This window comes from Triticum aestivum, chromosome 4A (assembly GCF_018294505.1).
Source record: "Triticum aestivum cultivar Chinese Spring chromosome 4A, IWGSC CS RefSeq v2.1, whole genome shotgun sequence".
NCBI lineage: Eukaryota > Viridiplantae > Streptophyta > Magnoliopsida > Poales > Poaceae > Triticum > Triticum aestivum.
In genome coordinates this window covers 738,661,329-738,685,309 of record NC_057803.1, presented here as the reverse complement: position 1 = coordinate 738,685,309, position 23,981 = coordinate 738,661,329, and the positions used below count along the sequence as shown (strand labels likewise).

At 44.2% G+C, this 23,981-nt stretch overlaps 1 pseudogene; it reads left to right on the top strand.

The window, feature by feature from the left end:
• The first annotated feature begins 584 nt into the window (after nt 1-584).
• On the top strand, nt 585-17,394 carry LOC123084479 (putative disease resistance RPP13-like protein 1; annotated as a pseudogene).
• The last annotated feature ends 6,587 nt before the right edge of the window (nt 17,395-23,981 follow it).

The following is a 23,981-nucleotide window of genomic DNA, read 5'->3' as shown; positions in this document are numbered from 1 at the left end:
TTAGTTTTTGTTATTTAACATTGGTACGATAGTAGTAGTACATACATAATTGCTAGTCCTATCAAACCTGAGTCATGCACAACAACTAATCAAGGTGGTGGCAGGTAGCTGTTTTCTATTCTAATGTCTGAAACTTGTAGGAACATGAGTGGAAATTTCCAGCTATGACGAAAGCCAATTGCACCGTAAATGTGTACTATATGCCACCAGTTCAACTTGCTGTAAAACAAACTAGCGTGTTAGTTCAGGCATCCCTCTCAGCTGGTTGTTGTTCTGTATTTTAACTAGATGCCAGTTATCCACCAGCTGGATGATCTATTTTTTTTTCCAAGCATGACTTACTCTTCACCTAATTGACACATAAAATTGTTTGAAATAACGTATTTATCCATAGAACTCCGACTTCTCCGCGGAGTTGGTAAGTTCCCACAACCAACTATTGGCCAAAGCTTTCTCTCAGCTAGCTCTGAACATCATTGGCACGGTTCATAACACACACATAGCCATTCCTTGGGTTTGGTTCTCCGAACAGCATGCCAACTTAATTTCCCCCATGCCTTCCATCCTACCTCTGAAAAAGCTCTATGGCGTTGCAAGGTGTTGCATGGGGCATATCCGTTGCAGGCTGGATCATGTCCCCTATTATCTCCAAGCTTTTGGACAAAGTCTTGTCCTACTGCAAATTCGACAAAGAAGAGACACTGCATCGCCTGTTGACGGACGTTCTTCCTCGGCTGACGCTTACTCTGGAAGCAGCGGAGGCCATTAATCATAGGGTATTCTTCGAGGGGGTAGTGAAGGGTCTCAAATCTGCTTTCTATGACATTGAAGACATCCTTGATGATCTAGAGTACATTCGTCACCAAAAGATGCTGGACGAACAGAAAAGGTCTTCATCAAAACAGAAAAAGAAGAGACGCAAAACTGCTTCGGATGGTGAAGCTGGCCCCTCAAACCAGGTCCGTTCTTGTTCTTTAATTTTTTTATCCCAAACAAATATACTTAATTATCCTTGCATGGTGCCTTTATCCTAGTCTAATTGTGCTACTCTCTCCGATCCATATTAATCGTTGCAACTTTAGTACAAAGTTGTACTTAAGCTGCCGCAATTAATATGGATCGGAGGGTGTACTTTTCCCCTTGTATTTTGGTATGATGGATCATGTTAATGGCATATTTCGATAGTTTCTATACCAATATAAAAAGTAAGTGTTTGTGGAATACAAAATGTTCTGAAGCGTCCATCCAATGGCCCTTGTATTCAGTTTTGCCCTTGTAAATGTGTTTTAATTTGCACGCTAACTCCTATAGTATACCCCTGAAATCTTACACATTGAACGCTGGTTGTGTGTTAGTTAGGCTACTCGGTAACGTTATCTTTGTGCTAGATCGTTCCACGATGGTTTGGTGAATTTTCTTGTGATATTTCTAAGCACACATCATTTACTTTGTGGTTTCTGCAACATTTATCATTTTTATCATGGGCAGTATCATGTGATTTATGATTTCTATGCTTTTAATGAATCTATTTGCATGACACGGATACAAAATAGTGTTGTTTATGATTTCAGAGACGAGCCAACGATCTGCTAAATCAACATTTAATGCCAACAAGCAAGCGTGCATTGCAGCTACATGGCTGAACGTAGGCATGAAGCATGCCACTCTATCTCAGGGTTTGACGCAACTAATATCCTTCCACTAAACTAGATCTTACAGTGAGAATTAGTTAATTCCTGAAATCACCTAATTAACAATTTCTAGTGACATCGTCTCCCTATTTCAAATCATCACTACTAGGAAAAACACTACCGGTAGCGTTGTTTTTTTTTTGCAAACCGGTAGCATGGGTTCCCGCGCTACTACTACGATGCTACAACTATTTCTTAGCAGTAGCGCGTGTTTTACCCCACGTTACTGATAAACAAACATACCAGTAGCGATGGTTCCCCGCGCTACTACCATTTCAAACCGCGCTACTACTGTAGTAGCGCGTCTAGGATACACCCACGCTACTAGTAACAAATTAGGATTTAAAAAAATCTACCTATTTCATTTTAGGCATACATTTCATAGTACTCGCATACATGCATTTCATAATACACACACACACACATATACAATATATGCCACACGTTTAGGTCGTTGGCGTCGGCGCCTCCACAAGCCCGTGTTGATGGTGTTGATGTTGTCGTCGCCGCTGCCGTGGCAGCACAATGACGATGTCGTCGTCGTCGCCGCCGCAGAACCGTGATGATGTTGTCGTCGCCGCCGCCGCAGCTCCGTGTCGATGTCGTTGTCGTTGTCGTTGTCGCCGCCACACCCTCAGGTCGATATCGTCTTCGTCGCCACCGCCGCTTCATGTCCATGTGTTCCCTACTAGGAACTCACATATCCTGGAATTGGACAATGAATCAAGACCACTACTAGGAACTCACAAAGAACCTGGAGCATTAGTACAGTATAATAGTAACCTATAGATCACTAAGTAACAATAGCAGAAACAAAAGCATATAGTAGCAGCATAGTACATATGAATTATTAGTACCAAACAGACCAGTCCTAGAAATTAGGGAAAACCCAACTTAAGAAGGATACAATGCTAGGCATGACCACAAGTGAAATGAGATATAGACAGCTTTGCTTTCCACCGGCCAGAAGCTAGATCCTCATCAACCATTCTCAGCTTCACTATCAGCATTTCAATCTATTCTTTTGTCCTACTGCATTTCGGGTTCAACACAGACGAAGATTTTTATCAATACTAGGCTAACAATTCATACACGAATGCGATATGGTTTTATTATTAGGTGATGACTTTTTTGTATGGGTTTGCACAATATATTAAATGTTTTCAGGATCTACTAGTATAATCAAACATCAAAAGTAGGCTTCAGAAGAAACGCTTAGCTTATATACGTAAATTTACAGGCCCGAGATACCTTGCATAGGTCAAGAAGAATATTGTCAAGAGACTCCTGAGCTTCATTTGGACAACGGTCATGGAAGGATCTTATCGCTTCGATGTCTTCTTCAGCCCGATTTGCTTCTTTCAGTACAGTAGCCATGTCCTTCAATGCACTCTCACTTCGTTCACCAGTGTTAATAGCTACCCAAAACAATGGAACTGCCTTGTTTGGATCCTTTTCAATTAACTGGAATAATAGAAGCAACGTGAGGAAACAAAGATAGACACAAGCTTACCTGACGAACAATTTCACAATCAAGATTGTAAATGCATCTTGATTGATTCACAAGTCTGCAAGTGCCACAGATAAAAAAAACTATGTAAACACAGGTAATGCACAGAAGCATTTGAGACCATCAGGCAGAATGAGCACCTGTTACAACTACTAGTGAGACAAACATAGTGCAAACTAGTGAGACCGAATATATTTGTATGAAACCGTGTATGCAGGTTCAGCTATCGTGTGTAATAACAACAAAATAATAAGTAAAGCAAGAATAACTGGTAAAGCAAAGAGTTCCATGTTTGTCAGGGTGAACAAGATCGTTCAAAAGTTGAGGTCCTACTCAGATTCCACAATCACTTCACCATAATTGTTTGGATAAAATGTACAGGTAAATGGCTAGACGCAGTGTAATGCTCACCTGGAAAGCCATGCGGCAATAGGGTAATCTATTCCCATCAATCCTGTCCGAGAACGTACTCCATGGACAAAGCGCATACTGCACACCTCTGTGAGAGCAGCTAGGGCTTCCTATGCAGATTTGAAACAGAATAGAGGGTTCAACAAATGTTAGGACACAGGGGCTTATAGAACTAGCTAAGGGAAATTCAGATAATATATTTATTTCTCTTTTTTGTGCAGTTAGCAAATATCCTGATACAACTCAAGATGGTGTGAAGCAGCCATATAATGGTTTTTCATTGGAAAAATACTAAGCTTCAATGCTACTGCATCCTTCTCTCCCATATACTTGCTGGAGGATTTGGTGAATTTAGCATCTCACGAGATTCAGCAAGCTGCAGTTATTACAAAATACCATTACGATGCAACTAAAAGAACAATGATAGGTTGATTGAAGACAAAATTCAATGAATTGACTCAGGCCCATGATGCATAATTATTAACATTTGGCCTCAACTTGGCAGCAGTAGTGAGCAGTGGACGAGGGGGAGGGAGATGGAGATGCTACCTGCCGTGGTGGGTCATCATGGCCATGCTTGAGCTCGTGCAGGACCTCTTGGTCACCCTAGGAGTAGACCCTCCCGCCCCTCCTCCTCGAGCAGAGCAGGGCCGGCGGCTAGGTGCGCCCCTCCTCCTCCTCCGGCAGGGCAAGGTCGGTGCCGTCTTGTCGTCATTGCCGCCTCCGCGCCATGGTGACCTGCAGCAAAGGGGCGGATAGGAGGAGAAGGTGAGGTGAGGAGGATAGGGCGGACCCGGACAAGGAAGGACGGGAAGGGCCTACCTGGGCAATGCTGGTGACGGATCCTGCAAGCTCCCGCAGTGAGGAGGAGATCGTGGGGGAGAAGAGGTCGACCGAGGGGTGGGGGTGAGGTTCGTGAGAGAGTTTTTTTAGGGATTCACGAGAGAGTTCGGTGGGGTGGGATCGGGGCAGTGGACACGCTCAATAGTAGCGAGGGGTTTCTCACCTGCGCTATAGCTTTTCACTTAGTAATAGCGCAGGTTTTACGCCCAGAGCTACTACTACGCCCTGTTCACGGGAGATATTTATTAATAGTGCGTTTTTTCGTCATGTGCTATCTGTAATATTTACTAGTAGCGAGGGGGTAATATAGCACGCTACTAGTAATTAGCAGTAGCATGGGTCAATATAGCGCGCTACTAGTAAGCGTCTACCTATAAGCTTTTTTCTAGTAGTGCATATTCTCCACCGGCTCCACATGCTTCTCCCCCACCCTCCTCTTGGTTGTAGAGTGCAAACATTATATGAAGTAAGTTGTGCAAGAAGGGCATTCCTTTCACACGACATAATTATTTGTTTCACACGCAAAAAAAGTGGCCTTATGCCTAGTTATTGATTTAAGCCTTGTACAAACTAGTTCAACTCAATCTAGCATTGCTATCTCCATCCTGCCAGCATGTGTCCACCTACAGGTTAACGTTGCCAAAATGCATATGGTTTGAATTTTGAAATGTTGGTTGCTTTTGCAGGGTATTTGTATTGAACCGAGTTTGACTCTGATGGCAGCTTTAAATGTACGCTTGAAGGACAAAATGGCATCAGTAGAAAAGCTCATTGATAAAGCGCAGGGCATTATCGCATTGGCAAAGCCGTCAACCAAGGGCGAAACTGCTCCCGCCAGAAAGATAAACACACGAACTACATCAGCTCCAACGGTAAAGATAACTGGACGAGATGGGGATCGTGACCGGATAACAGAAATGCTTCATGGTAGAGAGGATGATGTCAATCCAAGTTCAAGTAACAGTAATTGTTTCTCTGTAATAGGCATTTATGGCATTTCAGGATCTGGGAAGACAACGCTCGCACAACATGTTTGCAAGTATGAGAGAAGTAATACCTATTTTGACCTTATTATATGGATTCATGTTTCTCAGCACTTTAGTGTGGGTGACATTTTCAAGGAGATGTTTGAGGCAGCTTCAGTGGATAAAGACAAAGCTTGCCCTAATTACAATAGCCTTGATGTCCTTGAAAAAGAACTGGAGAAGAAACTAGATGGTAAGCAATTCCTATTGGTATTAGATGATATCTGGTGCAATAAGGATGTCAGTGAGCAGCAGTTACTGAGGTTACTTTCTCCACTGAATGTTGGAAAGAGAGGAAGCAAGATCCTAGCGACAAGTCGCAATAAAGATGCATTTTCAGAGCTAGGTCCTGGTATGGAACCTACCTTTTTTCAAATACCTACCTTGGATGAACAAGTGTTCTTGGAATTGTTCATGTATTATGCCCTTGATGGTGGACGTGTTGATGATCCAGATCAAATAGAACTCAGAATTATCGGGGCTGAAATTGCACAAAAATTGAAAGGATCGCCACTGGCAGCCAGCACAGTGGGAGGACAACTACGTAAAAGACAAAAAAATGTTGACTTTTGGAGAGAAGTTAGAGATAGAGACCTTCTGAATGAGACGATGGGGGCCTTGTGGTGGAGTTACCAGCATCTTGATGAGCACGTCAGGCGATGCTTTGCTTACTGCAGTATTTTCCCCAAAAGACATCGTTTGAACTGTGATGAGTTAGTTAAATTGTGGGTGGCAGAAGGATTCATAAATATTGCTCATCCAGAGCAGGACATGGAAGCTGTTGGTCGGCGTTACTTTGATGAGTTAGTGGCAACCTCATTCGTGCAATCAGGAGAAAATTATGTAGGCAAGGATTGTTATTTTGTCCATGATCTTATGCATGATTTGGCTGAGAAGGTGGCAGGGAGTGATTGCTTTAGAATCGAGAATGGCTTGAGAACAGAAATTCCTGTTGATGTTCGTCATCTTTTTGTTGCAAATACAGCAATGATTACTGAGGAGATTTTTAAATTGAAAAAACTGCGCACTCTCATTATCGATGATACGGCACCCATCAACAAAGAACTCATAAAAAAAGTGTCTGAGAACCTGGAGAAATTGAGGGTTTTGGCTGTAGAAACCTCAGGGGCAATTGAGTTCAAAATTCCAGAAACTATTGGTCATTTAAAGCATCTACGCTATCTTGCTTTACTGAGCCCCGAGAAGTGCTATCTTTGCCAAAAACAATAGCCAATCTTTACCATCTGCAGGTGCTAATGTTTGGTTATTTAAGTACTGCAAAAGTTTCACCTGATATAAATATGGGTAACCTCACCAACTTGAGGCATATCATCGGCGGCATAAAATTGCATATTCCAAACGTCAGCGGGCTAATGTCACTCCAAACTCTAGAAAATTTCATTTTAAGAAAGGAACATGGGCATGGGTTGAAGCAGTTGAGGGACCTAAACAAGCTTCGAGGCAGGTTGAATATCTGCGGTCTTGAAAACATTAAAAGCAAGGAAGGGGACGAAGCAAAGCTAGCTGATAAGAAAGGTGTAGTCGAGTAAAGACTGTCCTGGGGTGATCATACAGCTTGCACACCAGAAGTTCAAGCAGAGGTACTTGAAGGTCTTTGCCCACCAAAGGGTCTTAAAAGTCTGCAGATATGGAACTACCAGGGTATGAGATACCCAAGTTGGATGTTGTGTGGGCAGAATGTTGGACCCAAAAACTTAGAAAAACTTTGGCTTAATGGATGTGATCGATTGGGGCCTACTCCCAATCTTTTTGGGTTTTTCATTCATCTTCATGAGCTCTACATCCAGGGTTGCAGCTGGGACACCTTGCCAAACAATGTGAATGACCTCGGGTCACTCAAGATCTTAAAGTTTTGTCTTTGCTCTCGTCTCGAATCACTGCCAAGACTACCCTGGTCTCTTAAGCTGTTTGAAGCGGTGGCTTGCGACAAAGTGTTCATGAGCTCATGCAAGAAAATAGGCCATCCAAACTGGCAAAAGCTTCAACATGTGGATGATGTTCGAGTTATTGAAGACGTTTCCCCATTGACAATGACAACTTTAGAGGTATTTACATCGACAAATCCCTTTGATGCCTCATTTCTTGCGGGTTAAGAACGTCATGATTGTTTTTTAATGTTTTGTAATACATTTACTAACCTATAAAAATACCAGGAATCATATTGTATGGGCTGAGAAGTAAAAGACTCACCGTCCTAATGATATGCTGTCAATTATAAGTTCGACCTACACGGGGTGCGGACGATGCAGCATATCATACCTGTGTCAACTTATGAACACTTAATTATTTGTATCCAATGGTTTGTAATAATGTGGAATTGTGAACACTGGATTTATTTGCTTTATATGGTACTCTACTGTGAAAACATGGCCAGTGGATTTGTTTGTTTCCTATGTGTCTTGTAATAATTTGGGATCATATCACCATTTTTCAGTTTCCAAATTCCTGTAGTCTGTTGTATTGTTTGTATTCCAGATTCCAATGATGAAGAGTGAGTTTATTTGTTCACTTTTCATTGGTTGTTCCAGATGTTTATGAGCTGCCAATTTCTGTCATTCAACATGAGATTACAGACTATACTCTTGATGCGATCCACCACAATTTATGAAAAGCTGCTTGCAATGATGTTTGAAAAAAATGTACTATGTGCTCACATGTGTGATAGAATAACTCAAGAATTAATACTTTGCTACAGGAACATAGCTTTTCCTCCATCTGATAACAAAAGCTGGAGCTGGTTGTAACATTGCCAACTTGACAGCAGCCCCCGCTAGTGCCTGTTGGGGAACGTTGCAGGAAAAAAAAATTCCTACGGTTTCACCAAGATCCATCTATGAGTTCATATAAGCAACGAGTCATGGGAGAGAGATTGCATCTACATACCACTTGTAGATCACGTGCGGAAGCGTTCAAGGGAACGGTGATGATGGAGTCGTACTCGCCGTGATTCAAATCACCGATGACCAAGTGCTGAACGGACAACACCTCCGCGTTCAACACACGTACGGAACGGACGACGTCTCCTTCTTGATCCAGCAAGGGGGAAGGAGAGGTTGAGGAAGAAGGCTCCAGCAGCAGCAAAATGGCGTGATGATGGTGCAGAGGCAGTACTCCGACAGGGCTTCGCCAAGCACTCAACGGAGGAGGAGAGGTGTTGGGGAGGGGAGGGGCTGCGCCTTGGATCAGGTGTTCAGCCTCCCCTCGCCCCTCTATTTATAGGGGAAGGGGGGAGGGGGCCGGCCCCCTCTAGATGAGATCTAGAGGGGGGGCGGCCAGGGAGGGGGGCTTGCCCCCCAAGCAAGGGGGGCGCCCCCACTAGGGTTCCCCCCCCCCAACCCTAGGCGCATGGGCCCAAGGGGGGGGGGCGCCCAGCCCTCCAGGGGCTGGTTCCCAGCCCCTTCGGCCCATGAGGCCCTCCAAGAGGGGTGGCCCCTCCCGGTGGACCCCCGGAACCCCTCCGGTGGCCCCGATACAATACCGATATGCCCCCGAAACTTTCTGGTGTCCGTATGACAACTTTCCATATATAAATTTTCACCTCCGAACCATTCTAGAACTCCTCGTGACGTCCGAGATCTCATCCGGGACTCCAAACAACATTCGGTAATCACATACAAGTCTTCCTTATAACCCTAGCGTCACCGAACCTTAAGTGTGTAGACCCTACGGGTTCGGGAGACATGCAGACATGACCGAGATGGCTCTCTGGTCAATAACCAACAACGGGATCTGGATACCCATGTTGGCTCCCACATGCTCCTCGATGATCTCATCGGATGAACCACGATGTCGAGGATTCAATCAACCCCGTATACAATTCCCTTTGTCAATCGGTACGTTACATGCCCGAGACTTGATCGTCGGTATCCCAATACCTCGTTCAGTCTCGTTACCGGCAAGTCACTTTACACGTACCATAATGCATTATCCCATGACCAAACACTTGGTCACTTTGAGCTCATTATGATGATGCATTACCGAGTGGGACCAGAGATACCTCTATATCATACGGAGTGACAAATCCCAGTCTCGATCCGTGTCAACCCAACAGACACTTTCGGAGATACCTGTAGTGCACCTTTATAGTCACCCAGTTACGTTGTGACGTTTGGTACACCCAAAGAACTCCTACTGTATCCGGGAGTTACACGATCTCATGGTCTAAGGAAGAGATACTTGACATTGGAAAAGCTCTAGCAAAACGAACTACACGATCTTGTGCTATGCTTAGGATTGGGTCTTGTCCATCACATCATTCCCCTAATGATGTGATCCCGTTGTCAACGACATATAATGTCCATAGTCAGGAAACCATGACTATCTGTCGACCAACGAGCTAGTCAACTAGAGGCTTACTAGGGACGTATTGTGGTCTATGTATTCCCACATGTATTATGATTTCCGGATAATACGATTATAGCATGAATAAAAGACAATTATCATGAACAAGGAAATATAATAATAATCCTTTTATTATTGCCTCTAGGGCATATTTCCAACAGTCTCCCACTTGCACTAGAGTCAATAATCTAGTTACATTGTGATGAATCGAACACCCATAGAGTTCTGGTGTTGATCATGTTTTGCTCGCCGAAGAGGTTTAGTCAACGGATCTGCGACATTCAGATCCGTATGTACTTTGCAAATATCTATGTCTCCATCTTGAACATTTTCACGGATGGAGTTGAAACGACGCTTGATGTGCCTGGTCTTCTTGTGAAACTTGGTCTCCTAGGCAAGGGCAATAGCTCCAGTGTTGTCACAGAAGAGTTTGATCGGCCCCGATGCATTGGGTATGACTCCTAGGTCAGTGATGAACTCCTTCACCCAAATTGCTTCATGCGCTGCCTCCGAGGCTGCCATGTACTCCGCTTCACATGTAGATCCCGCCACGACGCTCTGCTTGCAGCTGCACCAGCTTACTGCTCCACCATTCAACATATACACGTATCCGGTTTGTGACTTAGAGTCATCCAGATCTGTGTCGAAGCTTGCGTCGACGTAACCCTTTATGACGAGCTCTTCGTCACTTCCATAAACGAGAAACATGTCCTTTGTCCTTTTCAGGTACTTCAGGATATTCTTGACCGCTGTCCAGTGTTCCTTGCCGGGATTACTTTGGTACCTTCCTACCAAAATTACGGCAAGGTTTACATCAGGTCTGGTACACAGCATGGCATACATAATAGATCCTATGGCTGAGGCATAGGGGATGACACTCATCTCTTCTTTATCTTTTGCCGTGGTCGGGCATTGAGCTGAGCTCAATCTCACACCTTGCAGTACAGGCAAGAACCCTTTCTTGGACTGATCCATTTTGAACTTCTTCAAAATCTTATCAAGGTATGTGCTTTGTGAAAGACCTATGAGGCGTCTCGATCTATCCCTATAGATCTTGATGCCTAATATGTAGGCAGCTTCTCCAAGGTCCTTCATTGAAAAACACTTATTCAAGTAGGCCTTAGTGTTGTCCAAGAATTCTATATCATTTCCCATCAAAAGTATGTCATCTACATATAATATGAGAAATGCTACAGAGCTCCCACTCACTTTCTTGTAAACGCAGTCTTCTCCATAAGTCTGCATAAACCCAAACGCTTTGATCATCTCATCAAAGCGAATGTTCCAACTCCGAGATGCTTGCACCAGCCCATAAATGGATCGCTGGAGCTTGCATACATTGTTAGCATTCTTAGGATCAACAAAACCTTCTGGCTGCATCATATACAACTCTTCCTTAAGATAACCGTTAAGGAATGCCGTTTTGACGTCCATCTGCCATATCTCATAATCATAGTATGCGGCAATTGCTAACATGATTCGGACGGACTTAAGCTTCGCTACGGGAGAGAAAGTCTCATCGTAGTCAATCCCTTGAACTTGCCGATAACCCTTAGGGACAAGTCGAGCTTTATAGATGGTGACATTACCATCCGCGTCCGTCTTCTTCTTAAAGATCCATTTGTTTTCTATCGCTCGCCGATCATCGGGCAAGTCAGTCAAAGTCCATACTTTGTTTTCATACATGGATTCTATCTCGGATTGCATGGCTTCAAGCCATTTGTTGGAATCTGGGCCCGCATCGCTTCTTCATAGTTTGAAGGTTCACCGTTGTCTAACAACATGATTTCCAGGACAGGGTTGCCATACCACTCTGGTGTGGAACGTGTCCTCGTGGACCTACGAAGTTCAGTAGCAACTTGATCCGAAGTACCTTGATCATCATCATTAATTTCCTCTCCAGTCGATGTAGGCACCACAGGAACATTTTCCTGAGCTGCACTACTTTCCGGTTCAAGAGGTAGTACTTCATTGAGTTCTACTTTCCTCCCACTTACTCCTTTCGAGAGAAACTCTTTTTCCAGAAAGGATCCGTTCTTGGCAACAAAGATCTTGCCCTCGGATCTTAAGTAGAAGGTATACCCAATGGTTTCCTTAGGGTATCCTATGAAGACGCATTTTTCCGACTTGGGTTCGAGCTTTTCAGGTTGTAATTTCTTGACATAAGCATCGCATCCCCAAACTTTTAGAAATGATAGCTTAGGTTTCTTCCCAAACCATAATTCATACGGTGTCGTCTCAACGGATTTAGACGGTGCCCTATTTAAAGTGAATGTAGCTGTCTCTAGAGTGTATCCCCAAAACGATAGCGGTAAATCGGTAAGAGACATCATAGATCGCACCATATCCAATAGAGTGCGATTACGACGTTCGGACACACCGTTACGCTGAGGTGTTCCAGGCGGCGTGAGTTGTGAAACGATTCCACATTTTCTTAAGTGCATACCAAATTCGTGACTTAAATATTCTCCTCCACGATCCGATCGTAAGAATTTTATCTTTCGGTCACGTTGATTCTCTACTTCATTCTGAAATTCCTTGAACTTTTCAAAGGTCTCAGACTTGTGTTTCATCAAGTAGACATACCCATATCTACTCAAGTCATCAGTGAGAGTGAGGACATAACGATATCCTCCGCGAGCCTCAACGCTCATTGGACCGCACACATTGGTATGTATGATTTCCAATAAGTTGGTTGATCGCTCCATTGTTCCGGAGAACGGAGTCTTGGTCATTTTGCCCATGAGGCGCGGTTCGCATGTGTCAAATGATTCATAATCGAGAGACTCTAAAAGTCCATCAGCATGGAGCTTCTTCATGCGCTTGACACCAATGTGACCAAGGCGGCAGTGCCACAAGTATGTGAGACTATCATTATCAACTTTACATCTTTTGGTATTCACACTATGAATATGTGTAACATTACGTTCAAGATTCATTAAGAATAAACCATTGACCATCGGGGCATGACCATAAAACATATCTCTCATATAAATAGAACAACCATTATTCTCGGATTTAAATGAGTAGCCATCTCGCATCAAACGAGATCCAGATACAATGTTCATGCTCAAACTTGGCACTAAATAACAATTATTAAGGTTTAAAACTAATCCCGTAGGTAAATGTAGAGGTAGCGTGCCGACGGCGATCACATCGACCTTGGAACCATTCCCGACGTGCATCGTCACCTCGTCCTTCGCTAGGATCCGCTTATTCCGCAGCTCCTGCTGTGAGTTACAAATATGAGCAACGGCACCGGTATCAAATACCCAGGAGTTACTACGAGTGCTGGTAAGGTACACATCAATTACATGTATATCAAATATATCTTTAGTGTTACCGGTCTTCTTGTCCGCTAAGTATTTGGGGCAGTTCCGCTTCCAGTGACCCTTCCCTTTGCAATAAAAGCACCCAGTCTCAGGCTTGGGTCCATTCTTTGAGTTCTTCCCGGCAACTGGCTTACCGAGCGCGGCAACATCTTTGCCGTCCTTCTTGAAGTTCTTCTTACCCTTGCCCTTCTTGAAGTTAGTGGTGTTATTGACCATCAACACTTGATGTTCTTTCTTGATTTCAACCTCTGCTGACTTCAGCATTGAAAATACTTCAGGAATGGTCTTCACCATCCCCTGCATATAGTAGTTCAACACAAAGCTCTTGTAGCTTGGTGGGAGCGACTGAAGGATTCTGTCAATGACCGCCTCGTCCGGGAGGTTGATCTCCAGCTGGGACAGGCGGTTGTGCAACCCAGACATTTTGAGTATGTGCTCACTAACAGAACTGTTTTCCTCCATCTTACAACTATAGAACTTGTCGGAGACTTCATATCTCTCGACCCGGGCATGAGCTTGAAAAACCATTTTCAGCTCCTCGAACATCTCATATGCTCCGTGTCGCTCAAAACGCTTTTGGAGCCCCGGTTCTAAGCTGTAAAGCATGCCGCACTGAACGAGGGAGTAATCATCAGCACGTGATTGCCAAGTGTTCATAACGTCTTGGTTCTCTGGGATGGGTGCTTCACCTAGCGGTGCATCTAGGACATAATCTTTCTTGGCTGCTATGAGGATGATCCTCAGGTTCCGGACCCAGTCCGAATAGTTGCTGCCATCATCTTTCAGCTTGGTTTTCTCTAGGAACGCGTTGAAGTTCATGTTGACATGAGCGTTGGCCATTTGATCTACAAGACATATTTTGCAAAGACTTTAGACTAAGTTCATGATAATTAAGTTCATCTAATCAAATTATTTAATGAACTCCCACTCAGATTGACATCCCTCTAGTCATCTAAGTGTTACACGATCCGAGTCGACTAGGCCGTGTCTGATCATCACGTGAGACGGACTAGTCATCATCGGTGAACATCTCTATGTTGATCGTATCTTCCATATGACTCATGTTCGACCTTTCGGTCTCTTGTGTTCCGAGGCCATGTCTGTACATGCTAGGCTCGTCAAGTTAACCCTAAGTGTTTCTGCATGTGTAAAACTGTCTTACACCCATTGTATGTGAACGTAAGGATCTATCACACCCGATCATCACGTGGTGCTTCGAAACGACGAACTTTAGCAACGGCGCACTGTTAGGGGGAACACTTTCTTGAAATTGTTATAAGGGATCATCTTATTTACTACCATCGTCCTAAGTAAACAAGATGCATAAAACATAATAAACATCACATGCAATTATATAATAGTGACATGATATGGCCAATATCATATAGCTCCTTTGATCTCCATCTTCGGGGCTCCATGATCATCTTCATCACCGGCATGACACCATGATCTCCATCATCATGATCTCCATCATCGTGTTTTCATGAAGTTGTCACGCCAACGACTACTTCTACTTCTATGGCTAACGCGTTTAGCAATAAAGTAAAGTAATTTACATGGCGTTCTTCAATGACACGCAGGTCATACAAAAATAAAGACAACTCCTATGGCTCCTGCCGGTTGTCATACTCATCGACATGCAAGTCGTGATTCCTATTACATGAACATGATCTCATACATCACAATATATCATTCATCATTCATCACAACTTCTGGCCATATCACATCACATGACAATTGCTGCAAAAATAAGTTAGACGTCCTCTAATTGTTGTTGCATCTTTTACGTGGCTGCAATTGGGTTCTAGCATGAACGTTTTCTTACCTACGAGTAACCACAACGTGATTTTGTCAACTTCTATTTACCCTTCATAAGGACCCTTTTCATCTAATCCGCTCCAATTAAAGTAGGAGAGACAGACACCCGCTAGCCACCTTATGCAACTAGTGCATGTCAGTCGGTGGAACCTGTCTCATGTAAGCGTACGTGTAAGGTCGGTCTGGGCCGCTTCATCCCACAATACCGCTGAAGCAAGAAAAGACTAGTAGCGGCAAGCAAGTTGACAAGATCTACGCCCACACCAAAATTGTGTTATACTCGTGCAATAGAGAACTACGCATAGACCTAGCTCATGATGCCACTGTTGGGGAACGTTGCAGAAAATAAAATAAAAATTCCTACGGTTTCACCAAGATCCATCTATGAGTTCATCTAAGCAACAAGTCATGGGAGAGAGATTGCATCTACATACCACTTGTAGATCGCGTGCGGAAGCGTTCAAGGGAACGATGATGATGGAGTCGTACTCGTCGTGATTCAAATCACCGATGACCAAGTGCTGAACGGACAACACCTCCGCGTTCAACACACGTACGGAATGGACAACGTCTCCTCCTTCTTGATCCAGCAAGGGGGAAGGAGAGGTTGAGGAAGAAGGCTCCATCAGCAGCACGATGGCGTGATGATGGTGGAGAGGCAGTACTCCAACAGGGCTTCGCCAAGCACTCAACGGAGGAGGAGAGGTGTTGGGGAGGGGAGGGGCTGCGCCTTGGATCAGGTGTTCAGCCCTCCCCTCGCCCCTCTATTTATAGGGGAAGGGGGGAGGGGGCCGGCCCCCTCTAGATGAGATCTAGAGGGGGGGGGGGGCGGCGGCCAGGGAGGGGGGCTTGCACCTCAAGCAAGGGGGGCGCCCCCACTAGGGTTCCCCCCAACCCTAGGCGCATGGGCCCAAGGGGGGGGGGGCGCCCAGCCCTCCAGGGGCTGGTTCCCTGCCCCTTGCGGCCCATGAGGCCCTCCGAGAGGGGTGGCCCCTCCCGGTGGACCCCCGGAACCCCTCCGGTGGCCACTACAACAAAATTGACATACTGTGACGAAAATCCTTGTGACGATGGTGGACAACGTCACCTAAATTCCTAATGTGTGATGTTCTAATAGGTGGCGTCGCCAATTACCGCAAATCGGTGACGTTAGACGTCACTGGGATGCCTCGGCCTTTCAGCACACCTGGTTGCCAATTTCTGTGACGATTTGGTATTTTGTATGACGAACTAGCTGGAGTCACCGAATACTACAAATATGTGATGATCATTTTTGTCATGTACTGTCTAGCAGTGGGACCCACCATAGCTAGTTCACGGGTTATCGAGAGGTAGGAGCCATGCGTCGGTTTTGGCGGTGGGACCCGCCACCATTTTTTTAAGGTCTATTTAGCGTTGTAATTATTTTATTTTATCCAATATAAGTAGGTAGTTCACATGGAAATACTTATGAATATTATATTCTTAAAAAGGGAAGACCTTGTTTTGTTCTTTTTTAGATGGTTATTTTTTAGATGGAAATTTAATCAGGCATTAAAAATATAAATTTTAAAACAATTGTTTTTGTTTGGCAGTGTATATGCTGAAAACTTCAATTGGGCGCTCGTGAGCTAATTTTGTTTCGTTCTATCTCAAAAGTTAAAATAGAAGTAGGAGAGTTGATGACATCTTTTTTTTTTATTCTTATCTATAAACAGACTGGGCAAAAAACTTGACTGAGGCGCTCGTGAGGTCATATTGTTTCGTTCTGTCAATAAAAACTAAAAATAAGACAGGAGAGTCGATGCCAAAAGGATTATTACAGGAGTCAGAACCGGCATTAGGAAAGAGTACGGACGCTATGCAAATCGTGCTATCATATGCTTGGACTATATGTTGCCATTAGGAAAGACTTTGGACGCTATATAAATCATGATATCATTTTCTTGGACTACACGTCTGGGCGTGTGTGACTATATCTGTATTTTTTTTTGAGGGAGACCATATCTGTAGGTTAGTTATTTCTTCCCGGGGCATATGCGACTCGATCTGATCGTCTTCTCGGTTCTAGCTGGCGGCGTTTCACGGCGGGGAGAAGCAGGACGGCGATAGCCGAAGCACGGCACAGATCGCTTCCGGCTAGCTGTTGCCAATTGAAGTGCATCCACTCCCCTGTACCACCTCACACGGATCCATCCAGCCACCATATCGACATATCGTACGAGCCGTTACAGCGCCGCCGCATCGCCCCGTCTACCACACCGCTCCTCCGCCTCTCCCTCTTACCTCCATTCTTCCACCACAGGCATCGCATTTGCTCGTCGCCGACGGGGACAACGTCGCTCGTCCTCAACCTGTCCCCAACTGGCCACCGTCCCGTCACCAACTGTGCTCAGAATTTGCAGTATCTATCCATCACCTGACGAAGGCGCGGAGTTTAGACTTGCCAGTGCTCCCGGCTTGGCCCCAACTCCCAAAGCATCGATCGAGCCGACCCCTGCAAGGTAAATTGTGTGAACAAATGAACTGTTACTTCTGCTGTTGTATTGTGTGTATGAATGTTACTATGATGTAGCATAGATAGATGCATGGTTTTGCAATGACAGTGAGATATACTCCCTCCGTCCGGAAATACTTGTCATCAAAATGGATAAAAGAAGATGTATCTAGACGTATTTTAGTTCTAGATACATCCCTTTTTATCCATTTTGGTGACAAGTATTTTCGGACGGAGGGAGTATATGTTTTTGTATAAGACATCCACAAGTCAGTGGCCTTTGGAAACCAAGCATATATGATGTACTTAGGAAAGACAATGTTTAGGAGGTTGCCTTAGTATATGTTCTCATCAATCTTGAAGGGGTTAAATTTGTGCCCGTTTTGTTATTTCAGTTTAGTAGTGGGTTCACTAGTTGTGTTAGTAGTAGATTTTGCTTCAATGCAGTGTAAGCATAATTTTGCTAACGGTAAACTATTTTGTTGTAGTGCATTGTGATGTGGACCCTTGCTCTGAGCCATTGAAAAATAAAATTGGGTTTGTTGGGCACCGAAGATTTCTGCCTACCAAGCATGGAGAAAGGTCGGCCTTTCTGTTTTGTGGTGATTGGTTTGATCTCCATGGCAAGGCGACCGGCATGAAAGATGATGGTTACTTCAAAAGTCTTAATGTTAAGGTGTTTCAATACAAGAAGGATACTTTCATCTTGGCTTCTCAAGGAGAGCAAGTGTTTTACATGGAGGACACAAAATATGGAAATGACTGGAATGTGGTGCAGACTTTCAGTCAGAGACATTTGTACGATGTTCCTGAACTAGAGACAGGCGAGCTCAATGCTACAGATGCATACAAGGAAGAAATGCCCTCGACAACTTCCACTGTGAAGGATATTGATCAATTGTTCGACACTTATAGCCGTGATGATGAAGAAGGCACGCCTGTTCATGCTAGTATTGTTCACGATCTTCTCAAAGATGACAACAATTATGATGAAGATAGTGGTACTGACGATGATGGACAGGAAGATGGTGCATTGAGTGAGAATGAGCATTCAAGTGATGATGAGTAGATTGTGTAATGCCTATTTGTATTTTACCAAAGTTTAGCTCTTTTATGTTTTTTATATGTTCATGTTCACATAATACAGTAGGGACCATGGTTTAGATTTGAGACATACATGGGTGATTTGGTCAGTACTTACAGGTAATTGGACTCGTAGATAGTTTTACTTGACATCTACTCCCTCCGTTCCTAAATGTAAGTCTTTGGAGAGATTTCACTATGAACCACATACGGATGTATATAGATACATTTTAGAGTGTAGATTCACTCATTTTACTCCGTATGTAGTCCATAATGAAATCTCTACAAAGACTTATATTTAGGAACCGAGGAAGTAACTGATACGTGTGTGCAAAAGTGCAGTACTGAACATGGCGATTGATCAAGCACTCACCCTGCTGCCCTCTTTGCACGCGTGTTCCCCTTTGCACGCGCTTCCTGAAGAACCACCGAGACCCGATCCTTCTCCTCTCGCACGACCCCTCCAGACTTCTCCCCTGCACCGCGTGCATCCTCAAGCACCGCCTGGGCCCCCGCAGAACGGCTGGAGGAAGAAGCCGCGCCGTGGGAGCAGCGGGGGAAGGGACGCCACTGTGCTTCGGACAGCACGCTGTTGCGGAACCGCCGCCGCCGAAGCAGGCGCCCCTGCAGCTCGAGCAGCAAGCAGAGGGGCGAGGGCGCTCGGCCCGAACGGCGCTCTTTGGGAGCCACCGGCGGCGAGGTGCGGCAGCGGGTCGTCTTGGCCTTCACGCGGGGTGCGGCGTGATTTGGGGAATTTCTGTGGATAACGACATGGAGGAGACGAGGAGCAGCTGAGTGTGATCGTTTTTTTAAGCATACACCATAGTGGTAGACAAACATAATTTTTCTGAATGTTCATGGGAAATACAATGAATGTTCATTGAATTCAAAAAAAAATCTGCAAAATTCAAATGTTCTTCATCGAGAATACAAAAAAATCTTCAAAAAAATAGAAATGTTTAATCAAAATTAAAAAATGTTCAATTTTTACAAATTGTGAACATTTTCCTGAATTCGCAAACATTTTTATGGATCAATGATCGGGAAAGGAAGTGATTGTGTGAGGTGACTGTGCAGCGCTGCGGAGATGCTACTGCCCACCCGGGCTTGAGGAGTCGCTGTCGGATCTGTTCTCGACCATGGCGAGGTAGGAGTAGGGCGGATGGAGGAAGGGGAGAAGATGAAAGTGGAATGGAGTGGACATGTGTAATAGGGTTTGGTCCTACTTCGAACATTTGTAGGGACGGGGTGGGGTCAGTGCAGGATGGTCCGCCTGGCGGACGCGCCCGGTCTTCCCCATACCCACCCCAGGTATGGATTGTATATGAGGGCTACCGCTCAAACCCGGCCATATATGGATGGTATGAGGATCCCATCTAACATCCCACATACACCCCCATTGATTTAGTTGATGAAGGACTAGGAGGGTGACGATCGAGGATGAACCCTAGTTCGCTGACGTTGGAGGTTGGGGGCTATGCGCATCAGTAAAATCAGACTATGAGACAATCTTCATTGAAACACATCATCATGGATCGCCCTCCTCCCCAAGAAATCAGGGCTCCTCTTCCTCCCACCGGCGCGACCGTCGGTTCGCCTCGTCTCTGGTGGCCGTAAGGCATTGGGGCGTGGTGAATCCCGGCCCTTGCCGATGGAAGGGCTCCATTTTTAGATGTGTTTTCACGATTTATAAGGGATTATATCCTGCTCAGGAAGTTGAGATGGCAGGGCTCCCTAAAGATGGAAATACGACTCTCCTCGCCTAGCCACAGTTTCGGTGGTGCATCTCCGGCACATCCATCTTTGGTGGATTTGCTCGGATATTGTCTTCGTGTTGGATCCTTCTGATCTATGCTACTTTTCCTCAATGACAATTGATGTTCTGTTGATTCTATGGTGCCTTAGCACGGCGACTTCCCGACTGTCCACTACAACAAGTTTTACCCGGCTCCGATGAGGGAGGGACGATGACAGTGGCGCGCCTTCGTCTCGCTTCAGCGCTTGGAGTCGTCGCTAGGTGGTCTACAAATCTAGATATTTTTTTGGTATTGGTTGTACTGCCATGATTGAAAGGAGTAGATCAGATGTTTTCCTAAGAAAAAGGAAAAAAATCATCCCAACTTACCAATTTTATTTACACAAGCAGTTAGAATAATCACTCATTTGCATTTTGTTTTTTTCTGGATCACATACTTAAGATCCCTCTATACAATTTTCGACATATTTATTTATAGTTATCCCAAAAACAACATGGAAAATACCACATCATATTGTTCCTGTAAGATTTACTTTTTAATAATCATTTTTACTTATTTCGAATTAAATGAATTACGTAATATTAAGTAAAATAAATTATGAAAATACACCATCTCCTCTCAAAAAAAACTCTTTTCCCTCCACCCACATACTATTTTCCATCCACTTTTCTATATTTTTTCCCGCATTCAGCCTGTGTATCCACCGGTCAAAGACCCAGCCAAAGATTATCCTTCTATTTCCCCCGCGAACAGGCGCCGCTAAAAGCCATTTTTCTCGTCAGATTCAATCGACACCACGACTGCGGCGATCAGGGCCGGCAGATTGGGGGTGGCCGCCGCGCCGTCCGAGCTCGGATCCACCAACCTCAACCATCCCCCTGAGCACTCCGCTATATTCCCCCCTGATTTCAGCGACCGGCGACGACGGATTGGAGGAGGCTGCCCGACCGGCCGAGCACGGATCCACCGCATCAACCGGCGACAGTGGATTGGAGGCCGCCCCACCCGGCTCTCTTTCCCGAACGATTGCATCGATCGGCGGCGGCTCATGGTAAATTTTTTATCTCGCCCTCCTCATACCCCAAGCTCTAGACGCAGGGGATCATCAGGGAAGCAATTTGGGGGATAAAAGCACCCACGGGTGTGAGACTTATTTACATGTCTGAATTCAGCGACCATGTGGCAAATACAATAGCTTTGCAAGATTTAGTTGGTCTTTATTCAGTTGTCATGAGATTTCCTGTAATACAACGACCATGTCCCTGTTTGTGGCTCTGCTACCCCATAAAAGTCTTCACCTATGATCGTCATAACTGAATAAAGATTGAGTCTGCTCTTGTTCTTGATACAATATATTACCATATGGAGTTCACAGTGTATGTTCTTTATTTCGAATTCTAGATAAAGACCGAGTCTGCACTTCTTGTTCAAAACTGAATAAAGAGCGACTCTGCACTTGTTTGAAACTGAATAAAGACTGAGTCTATGAGTCTGCACTTCTTTTTGTTCAAAACTGAATAAAGAGCGACTCTGCACTTGTTTGAAGCTTGAATAAAGACTGAGTCTATGAGTCTGCACTTGTTCTTGTTTAACTGAATTCTGGACGCTCCATATTTCCAAGTATGTTATTTATTTCTTGTGATATGCATAGCAGTGAATATCTTGCAAAACAGAAACACAAGGGTGAGGCGTATTTTAAGGAAAGGGATGCAAGGATTGCGGAACGCAAGGCTGTGGAGAGGGAGTATCTTAAAGACATAAAAAACTTAGCTCGTAGCCTCGTATACCCTAGTGCCTCTAATGTGCAACCGACACAAAATGCACGAGCTGCTGATGATCGCAGCGACTCAGAGTATGAACCAGATTCTGAAGAGGAGGCCCATGGATAGGAAGAGGATTTGAGACATGAAGAAGAGGAGGTACATTGTGGATTCACCTTCCTTGTATCATGTGTATGCCACTGTGCACTATGCGTACTCAAAGATTTCTTCACATTTTTTGTCCCTCCACTTTTCTTAATTAATCTAGATGATGGCATCTCTGTTCATCGCATTCCTATTTGAACCTCTGTTGACATTGCATAAGTTAGTGTTGATTAACTGCCTTGTTTTACTCACTTGTTTGACCCAGGACCTGAAGGTTCTGCCATGCCAAAAACGAAAAAGCGTGTCAGATGCAAAAACAGTGCAACTGCTACCTCAAGAATAACAAGATCTAGAGCTACCAGAACAACTAAGTCATTTGAAACTACAAACCATCAAAAACAGTCTGCACCAAACCCAACAAACACATCACCTCACCTAACTTCTAAGGATAGCAACTCGCCTGATGCTGATTCAAGGGTACAAGGTTCTCAAGACATGACAGGCACATCCGGATAATCAGATAACATGATTACATTACAAGGCCAAGGTATATGCGACATCATTGCTTCACCCCTTCTATTTTCCACTTTAAATTGTAACCTTCTAATTTATCTGCAAACTTGTAATGTAGATGCATTAGCATGCTCCACTTGTCCAACTGATCGACGTCCATCAAGGAGATGTCGTGGACGTGGACCAACCATGGGGCATGGGCTTCAGGAGTATGCAAGCAGAAATGGAGGGAGGAAAATGCGTATTGATTTTACAGAGGGGAAAGTGAGACCTACAGACCCAGTCCAAGCAGCAAAGCTTTCTTCTGAGTGTGGTATTCACATCAGGAGCAGAATGCATGTTGCTACGCACTGGAATGGCTATGACAAAATCCCACTCAAACATGTTATTCCCCATGCTATTAAAGGTATTGCGGTGGTATAGTTTTCTTCAATTTTCATTCACGTGTTCGCATGTTGCATAGTCAATTTAGTGATATATCCTATATATGATTGGTATTTCAGCTTAACTTTGAGATGGATAAGGATGACAAGGTTGGGAATGATGTATGCACAAAAGTAATCCAGAAGGGTGTTTGACAACAACGCTACAGGCTAAAGAAGAAATACTCCAATGGTTATACTTCTCAAGAAGCATTATCCAAAAAGCCAGCGAATATTACTCATGAGAATTGGACCAGCCTTGTCAATAAATGGTCTGATGAAAGAAACAAGGTTTGTAACAAGACATGCGACCAACAATAGTTTACCGTGTGTAAATACTTATATTCATTTTCTTTATATAGGAAATATGTCAAATGAATAAGGAAAACCGAGAAGCTGTGAAGCATCACCAAAAGATTGGATCTATGTCTTATGTTGCCTATTTCAGCAAACTTGTAAGAATTCCAAATATCTTACTTGTAGTCTTATGTCTATTGCATCTGGCCAATATATATGTAGTAGCAATATTACAATTTCATATATCTTGTAGAAAAAAGACAAGTACAATAATCAGGACCCAAGTCCCACTGAATTTTTCAAAGACACCCATACAAATAGCAAGACTGGTAGCATGTGCGAGCTAGCACTTCTAGCTCATGTAAGATTTCTTCCTTTATTGTTTTTGACTTGAAATAGATTCTCATATTGATAAAGTGTAATCTAGCATATGAACTTTGCCTTAGCATCAATGTTTTTCTTTATACTATAGAATGCCATGGAAAAGGAAAGGAAAACATAATCAGAAGGTGAGCAGCCAGTATACGATACAGCGACTGTGGCTGAAGTTCTAAAGGAAGAAAGCGCCCATAGCAC